Raw genomic sequence first — 9,289 nt, 5'->3', positions numbered from 1 at the left:
TTTACAGCAGCCCTGGGCTCATTCAGATTTTCTTTTGTGCCTGAGGGGAGAGGAAAAGGGAAAAAAAAGAGAAAAAGACAAAAAAAAGCCAACAAAAAATCCCAACAGCTGTGAATTTATTGACTCTCCCTTAAGAATCTCTGGAGCACTGAATTCCACCTTCATGGTGCTGGCTAATTAGGCATTTATTTAACTCTGTTGCTGTTTTTTTTTTAACGACTCACTGCTGTTGTTTGAAGTTCCTGTCTATTATTTGTAATAAAAAACCACTGCCATATCTTCGCCTCATTATTCCTAACAAATAGTGCACTTCCTGTCCCCTCTCTGTCCCCCTCCTCACAGCTCCCTGCCACCGTCACCTCTCTGCCCAGCGTTCCCTGGAGTTTCAAAGCCCAGCTGTGAGCATTTTGTCGTCGGAGTGCTTCTGAGAAACTTCTGTCATGGGCTCTGGCACAGCGGGGGCTGCTGAATAAAATATCAGCCCTTCAAAAGGGAATTAAGGCAGAGAACAGAAGCAGCAGGGAGAAGGAAGGGTAGAGAGGCCAGTTCTGCAGTCCTCTCCCACCCACTCAGCATTTTGAAAGCAGGAGCCCTTAGATGTCACTGCAGCAGTGACCTGCAGATGCATGGGACAGCTGTGCTGGCCACTTACTCAATGTTAAGTGTCCTTAGTTGGAGGAAAGAAGACATGAAATGCCCTTATTTCTGTGGCATCTTGAGCACAAGATTTATCTGCTCCCAGCTACAACTTGCAGGACCTGTCCCAACAAAAGAAGTATACTAAAAAAAACAAAAAAAAACAAAACAAAAAAAAAAAAAACAAACACAGAAGTGAATTGATGCACTTGGTTCCTACCAATAATTTCTTGATCATCGATTGTCACTCATCTTCAAGAAGAGTAAGGAGATTTGTGCAATTACATGCCCATCAGCTTTACCTTAATTCCTGGGAATGTGATGGAACAAATGATTCTTGAAACCATTTCCAAGCAAATTAAGGACAAATGAAGAGTGAGCAACCTGATCTAGCTGTAGATGTCCCTGTTCGTTGTAGGGGAGTCGTAGTAGATGAATTTTAAAAGTCCCTTCCAACTCAAAAGATTCTATGATTATATGATTAGGAGATGTCAGCATTGATTTGTGAAGGAACAATCATTCCTGACCAACCTGATAGCCTTCTTCTACAAAATAGCTACTTTCGGAAGATGAAAAAAGATCAATAGGCGTTGTTTATCTTGACTTTAGTAAATATTTTGAAACCATTTTCCATAACATTCTCACTGGAAAACTGATGAACTACAAACTAAGTAGAGAGTGAGGCTGAAAACTGACTGAATAGCTAGGGCCAAACGCCTATGATCAGTATATCAAAAAACCCAGCTGGACACTAGTCATTTGTGGCATATTCCAGAGAGGGTCAATGTCATTTCACTTCTTCACTAATGACTTCAGCAGTGGAACAGAGCACACTCTCAGCAAATTTTCAGGAGACCAAACTGGGAGGAATGGCTGATAAGATGTAAGACCGTGTTGCTTCCAGAGGGACTCTGGCAGGCTGAACAAGCGGGCCAACGGAAATCTCAAGAAGTTCAGCAAAGAGATACCCAGATTCTTCACACAGCAATACATGCTGAGAGCCAACTTGATGGAAACCAGCTCTAGAAGTCCTGGTGGACAACAAGCTGCTGATGCAATGTACCCTTGCAGCAGAGGCAGTCAGCAGCCTCCTTGGAGGAAGAACACTGCCAGCAGGTTAAGGGAGAAGATCTTTTCCCTCTACCCAGCACTCGACATAGTGGGACCAATCCAGCAAAGAGCAGCTATGATAATTAAGGACTTGGAGCTTCTGAGAGGAAGAGCTGAGACTGCTTATCCTCAAGAGCTGAGATTGCTTATCCTCGAGGAAAGAAGACTCAGAGTGCATCTCATCAGTGTGTATAAATACCTGTTGGCATTTATAGTGGAAAGGACAATCAGTCTCTAGTCAACGATATCCAGCAAAAAAGTAAGTGCAAACTGAAATACAAGAAACTCCGTTTTTTAAAAAAGTTGGATCTTTTTTGTTTTGTTTTGTTTGTTTGTTTTGTTTTTCCTTCCTGGAAGTATCATCAAGCCCTGGAACAAGTCATCAAGTGAGTCTGTAGAATCTCCAGCCTGGGAGCTATTCAAAACCCCTCTGGACACAGTCTCAATCATTATGACCTTGCATCAAATAAGGGAGTCCAACAAGAGAACCTCCAGGTCCTTGATGGATGTTTTAGAAGTGAGGTATTCAAACTGCAATGCTGCATTTTAAAATTGGCTGCACTACAGCAATGTAAAGTTCCATGCTATGACACCTTTCAGACACAAACTCCCAGACTGACGCTCTCTCATCTTTATTCTGTTTAGCAATTCCCTTAGCTGCATCAGCATTATCAGTAACTTATTTTTGCATCAAGCAACATATGTCCATGTTTTGGATGAAATGGGCAAACTTTTTATATAAATATGTATTTAATAAAAATATGTGTTTATCTATATATAAGGATGAAAATATATACATTCTTCTTGCCTTTGAAAATAAGTGATTAGGAGCAGAACATTACTGGAACTCATGTCCGGCTCATCCAGTTGTATTAGCTAAAGAACAGTTTCAAATTTCACCATATCTCACTTCAAGGTATTAAAACTCCTCAATTTGCTTAGAAACAATTTTATTTTATTTTTTAGAACTCTATTTGTTTTTCTTAGGAGTTTAAAAGTAAAACAAATAATTTAATGGAAACTAATATACCTTCTCCCAAAGAAAAACACTGAAGTTTTACTCAGCTCCTCTCAGAAGACCAATAACTGCTTTAAAATTGAAAAGCATAGGATTTTTTCAGACCTTGTTCTGTATTTGAGACTTCATCATTTACAGCAACTCCTATTTAGCAATTAGATGTCATCTTACTAGTTTGTTTTCTTTAATGATCTTGCTCCTCTTAGTGTGATTATAATAACTTTTCCACCATATCCACTGCAGTCAAATTATCATTTGCATCACTACACCTAGATTAGGAACATCCTGCCTCAAGTAAGAGACACATCAATAACAGCTATTCCTGTGAAGAACAGGCATTATTGGAGAGTTATAAAACATGACTATGAATAAAGAATAATTTGGGGGCTTCTTTAGCAAAAAAGACCGGGGCAAGTCACAGTGACATTTAAACTTCTTTTAAAAGAGGAATTAAATGTTCTGTATGTCTGTGGTAGACTAAACAAGAGCCTACGGGATATAACTGCAGTAAAAGAGATGAAATTTAAACATTGGGAAAAGCTTTATTGCTGGAAGGATAGATGCAAACTGAAGCTGCTTAGCTGGGTATGGTGCTGAGGATACAAGTCTGCACAGTGTAGTGCAGAGTCAGCCCTTGAGCATGATGGGGTACCAGATGATGTTGCAGTATTGCAGCAATGATATGAGACTTCAGAGGACACAGTGTCTTTAAAACTGAAACTGATTTCCTTCACAGTGGCATGGCTACCTGTTCACAAAATGCTACACAGCATGAGCAGAACATTCAGATGCCAAGTTAGTTGGCTAGGATTGCAGTGACAAGGATGACAGTCCTCAACAGGATCTCTCAGGTTGTTCTTAGGTCAACAATGATGCCATTTTGTGATATGAGTTTTATAACCTTTAAGGAACTAGCAGTGATTATAACTTTCTGTCTCAGCTTTACGCCTCTTTAATGACCTAAGTGTGCTGGGTAGTTGGAAGTAGATGGGCTGGGATCTGAATGACCTTCTACTCCGGTTGGCAAAGAGTACATGATGTCACAAATTTGTTTCTGATTTAACCAGAGCTGAAGAGCTACACAGAATATTTTCCATCACAGAGGGCTAGCTGGAGCAAATCCAACTACCAAAATACAAGGTTACACACCCACACAAATGTCTGGATGGGCATGCACTGAACTGAGATGTGAAGTCTTGCTCCTGAACAAAGCTGACAGGATGGATACACAGCAGCATTAGCAAAGATGGCTCCATGGATAAATTTATCAACTTGTTCTCTGGGACAGGTCAATAAGCAGAAGGATGCATTTCTGCCTAAAAGAGATAAGCTCAGCATTCAGGGATATATAAACATCAGGGCAATCCACTCCACAATAATTGGATCCTTTTGTTACAGAGCTGTAACACATCAATGGGAAAGGCAAATGGGAAGACTGTATAGACTATAGTCTATATTACATGTAGCTCGATCCTTGAAGCTTTGGTGTAAAATGTTCCTGGAGGGATCTGAGAAAGGTGATTCTGTGAATCAAGCTTATTACCAGCTTGCTCAAAGCACTGCGTAGGGATCTCTGCCACCCTTAGAATCAACACATTTCAAGTGCTCAGACAAGGAAAGATACTCAAAGTTGCCACTTTAGTGGTGACAAATTGCCAATCAGGTTGGGATTCAGAAAGCTAAAAGTTCCGTTCCGAAGCGTAGCCTCAGGCCATGGCATGTCTGAAGCACAAGTGTGACAGAATGGGCTCTCATAATGCTTCGTTGACTAATGGGATTAAAGAGATTCCATTAAATCACTTGTAGGCTTTCACCTTATTGCACCTGCATCTTGAAAAGGTAAGCGTTACTCTATGATTTGACACATTTCACTTGGAAGAGATTAAATGAGAACTTCAAACTGGCCGTGGAAGTAATCCAGTATCAAAAGCCTCACTTGAGCCCCAAGAGTTTGGCAGTGAGGTTGATTTGAATCGTGGTATTTGGGTGTGAAACACAGAAGTTCCTTTCTGACCACTATAGGTGTTTTCGAATGGGAGCTGCCTATCTGTAAAGTTCTTACAGGTCTGTCTATGAAGGTATTTGTTTTAGGCCTGTAAGTATCCCAAATTACAAAACAAGTGACAATCTCAAGGCAAGGCAGGTTGTAGGCAGAAATCTGGCAACCAGAGTAGTCAAAAGACAGCCAATACAAGGCCTCACTGATCAGTCAAGAGCTGAATTCACTTCATTACACTAAGTACATCGCATTCCACGCCTGAGACAATTTACTGCCTGTAGCTGATCTACCACCAGCAAAAATAATTCTGGAATTTCATAATGAGCTTGATGATCAAATTCTATGAAAGATGCTGCGTGTAAGAAATATACCTCAAAAGTGGCTAACATGAATGAGGAATCAAAAGATGCGAGTCCAAACCTCAGAGCTCTGTCAGTTACTTGTTACCATTTCAAACTCATAATTTCATTTCTTCCATTGCACCAGATAGAAGTAGCCGTGAACATTAATAACAAAGCCTCAGATTGTCTTGAGGTACCTCATTAGGCAAATGTAAGTGGGAGCAATTTATTAGCATGCACAGTTCCCTCAGTGCAGCCCCTCAATAAGGGGAAGGCCCTGATGTAACTACATGGCATGAAGTTTATGCTTGCCAGAGGAAAGATGTTCAGCATGACAGCTGCAGCCTGACTAAGCATCTCACCCAGGTTGTTACTGAGAAACAGCATTAGCAGAATACGATACCTTTTTCGCTGTAGTCTCTGCCTACTGAAGCATTCGAGAGACACATTAGAATGCAGGAAGATGTACATGGAGAAAGCTTAATGTTATATTAGAAAGTGCCAAGATCTCCTCAGGCAGTCATATCAGCAACTGTATATTATCATTACGCATTTAAGGAAAAACAGTAAGTACCTTTTGTCACTACCCCCTGCGGTCACAGCATTAGCTGCAGCTCCTAGCCAGAAACTACCCAGACTATAACTACCTGCAGCAGCGACCATACCACTGTCCTCCTTTACCCCATCCTTAGGCATCTTTATTCCAGATTTTCTGGCGCATAGGTGGTAGGGCAATAGTCTGAAGCTATTTGGGGAAAGCACAAGCTTGAAACTGTCAGCAGATGTTTTACTGAGCATCTTGAGCAAATTTCACAGTACATGGCTGTTACAATTAGCAGCAGAGTATTAAAACAGACTACGGAAGTATTTGGGGGAAAAAAAAACAGCCACATACTGTGTACTACAAGAGTACTTTATGCAAGGATTATGAGTTAGTGATCCAACTCAGCTGCTCGGATTCCCGCTCAGGTTGCCAGGAAGCTCCTCCCTGTGCCCTACTGCTTTCCCAATTGCCGCACCTCCAGACCACAGATATTTTATATTGCAAATAGAAGTTGCCTAGGATATTCCAAAGGATTATTTTATAAAGGAGAATACTGCCTGCTCTGTACTCCATTTTTGTTGTTGTTGTTGCTGTCTCAACAATACTCTCTCTTCATGAGTGTGAAAGCTGTCCATATTAGCTCTGTATTCTCTGGAACAATGCATGCATGTGTCTACTACAAGACAGCTGTATTGGGTGGTACATAATGCTTGGAGAGATCGTGTAACCACAGGGAAAGGGAAGATAAGCAGTTTCTATTACCCCTGATATACCTTTCCTTCTAATCAGGGCATTTCTGAAGCATCACTCCAAATATTTCACTTCATTCACTTGACACTTTTCAACCACTATGGTCTTTCAGCTACTGCCCAGCTTCTCTTGGAAAACAATCTATGTCAAGGCACAGAGTGAGTAGGATACTTAAAGGAAAGAGGAAAGGCAGGAAAACAATCCTGAGACTCTTCTGCACATACAACCACTCCTTTTAGGAAGATAACCGAAAGTAAGCCATTGACAACAGAGGTGAGAGGGATGGAAGGCATATTTTAGTGAAGACAAATTATTAAGTCTTGTATTTTCTGTAACTGCACCCTATACACAAGATTTACATATCCTTTAAGCTACCTTGATAAAGTCCCCAGTCTTGCTACAGCAATGCAAGGAAGGCAATTTCATCTGCAGTGCATTTATAGCTCTGGTTTACAAGATTTTCCTTCATAACCCAGCCCAGGTTTCTAACTCTCTCTCAAGTCAGTGTTTTTCTAGCTCGTAGTTTGTCAGCTAGTATCTGCAATGGACAATTCTTAGCAACTCTTTCAAGATAAAAACAGAATAATAGAACAGGGTGGAGTTTAGAAAGCAGATGAGTCTTGAAGCCCGATCCTAAGCGGGAGACCTGCAAGTATTTTTCAATTATACTGATTCTGTAGACAGGCAGTAAGATAAGCAAAGATTGTAATTTCTGGATATGCCTCCAAATACTAGCACCTTGGAGTTTGTCATAGGCAGAATGACCTTGGCACTGTGGCAACTGTATGATCCCTACCCAATGAAGACAAGTTCCAGATGGAAAGGAATACTTGAGAAGCTTATGCAGGAAGGCTCTAAAGCTATTACTGTTTCTTCTTAAATGGTAATTCTGATTTGAAACTGAAGAACAGCTTCTCGAGGTCAAAGTCTAGGTCCAACTGGCAGATCACAAAATCATAGGGCTGGAAAGCCCCTTCTACCATTCCTTGAGGAATAAGAGACAGCCCTATCTTGGTTATATTTACAGATCTTTATATAATCACTTATTAAAAAAATAAATAAATCAAGAGACTGTTGATTCTACCACCTTCTTAAGTGGGCATCTATTCAAGTCTGCTCTTTCTTCATACTCTCTTCACCAGCCCAGAGGGAAGGTTACTCAGCATCCTCCCTGAGTGTCTTGTAAACAAGTCTTGTAAACAAGCAAAATACTTCAGATAAAGCCTCCTTAGAAGTATTCCCCTCCTTCTTTCTATACAAGCATCATTTTAATCCTTCCTTCAGGACTGTTTCTACCCTCCCTCCTTTTTCCCTTTGAGATGGAGAGATACTCCTGCCATTTTCAGATCATTTAATCCACCAGGCCTTCCCTAGCACTGCATTTGATTTCTCTTTCCTATGGGTAAATCTCTACACTTGTCTTGAATTTCATCTGTTTCATTTTGGACCATATCTCCAATTGGTCAAAATCATTTTCAATTCCAAATCAATCTTCCCAAGCCCTTGAAGTCTGTCCCAATGAGAAAAAAATAGTCCAAAGCCAGCATAAAAGGAACAGAGAAAAGTTGCACTTCAGTAGATCTAGCATCATCAGGCTTCAGGATAATCATATAGTGTCACAGTAACTATTCACAGGTGGCTTGAGTTGTGACAAGTAGGAATCATGCTCAACAGCTAATAGCAACATATTTTGTTGCTATTATAGGTAGAATTTCTTAATATTATCACTGCTAACAGAAAGGAGGCAGAGGTGTTATGTCAAGAGCCTGACATGAAATGAGCCTTCTAGGAGATCCAGAACCTGCTTTCAAGCTAAGGGGAAAAAACTGCTTTTCCTGCCTTATGAAAATAGTTACTTGGGCTTGAGTTTGGGAGAGCCATCATTACAGAGGTAAGAGTGGAATAATATTTATACCCTGAGATTGTAGAAGAGTCAGGGTACCAATGTAAAAAATTTTCAGCGCTTCCAGTTACTTCCCAACCTGCTCAGACATTGAAACACCTTATGTAGAGTACTATCAGCAGCTGCTCCAAGGAAAGGAGGTAAATAGTTGTGGTTGAAGTGGAGAACTCCAGGTCACGAAAAACAGCCTATTTTTGATTTGTTGTCACTTGCTCCTTCCTCGGGATTCAGATGAAAGCCAGTCTTTTACAGCACAGAACAGTGTCCTTCCCTACACTTCTAGTCTACTGCAAGCTACCTGAAGCTTCTTTGTTTTGCCACTTATTATCTCACTTCAATGCTTCAAGCACTAGTAAAAGTAACCATACTGAGTTATAAAACTGGTCTCATCAAGACAGCATTCAGCAAATCAAGCAACTTGAATCATTACTTTGCTAAATAAGGTTCTGTTTTGTTCCAGCAATATGGAAATCTGCAGGTACCCACGTCATAACTCAGGCTCCTCACAGCATAACATTCCACTTCCCCTTTTATTTTTCCCTACCCGTTAAAAGATAGCAGAGTATCAATATATGAGTCTTTTTGTCTTTAATAAACTTATCCTTCTCTTTTCAAATAAAATACGTTCTTGCACCTTTCCACTGACCCAAAGGCCAAACAGTATTTCCATGCCATCTCACAGCATCGCTTCCAGATTTTATTAACCATGTTAGAATTTTCTCCTGTTGGCTTGAATCCCAATTAAGCAACTTCCATTTTTAACCCTTACAGGGAAAGACCCGTATTCTGGTGCAGTTCTGTAAGTGTCATTTTGGACTGAATGGCTATGACTGGTTTAACATGAATCCTTGTGTCCCTTCAAAACAAGGCACTTGCATTTTTCCATTCAGACACTAGATTTTGTGAGAATCTGAAATAGGCTTCCCCCCCACCAGTTACTGTGGGAATAGCTCTAAGAGAACCAGGGAAGTTTATCAGTATAGATCAT

The sequence above is a fragment of the Meleagris gallopavo genome, chromosome 1, assembly GCF_000146605.3.
Source record: "Meleagris gallopavo isolate NT-WF06-2002-E0010 breed Aviagen turkey brand Nicholas breeding stock chromosome 1, Turkey_5.1, whole genome shotgun sequence".
In the NCBI taxonomy this organism is placed as follows: Eukaryota; Metazoa; Chordata; class Aves; order Galliformes; family Phasianidae; genus Meleagris; species Meleagris gallopavo.
Note: the sequence above shows the minus strand (reverse complement) of the source record.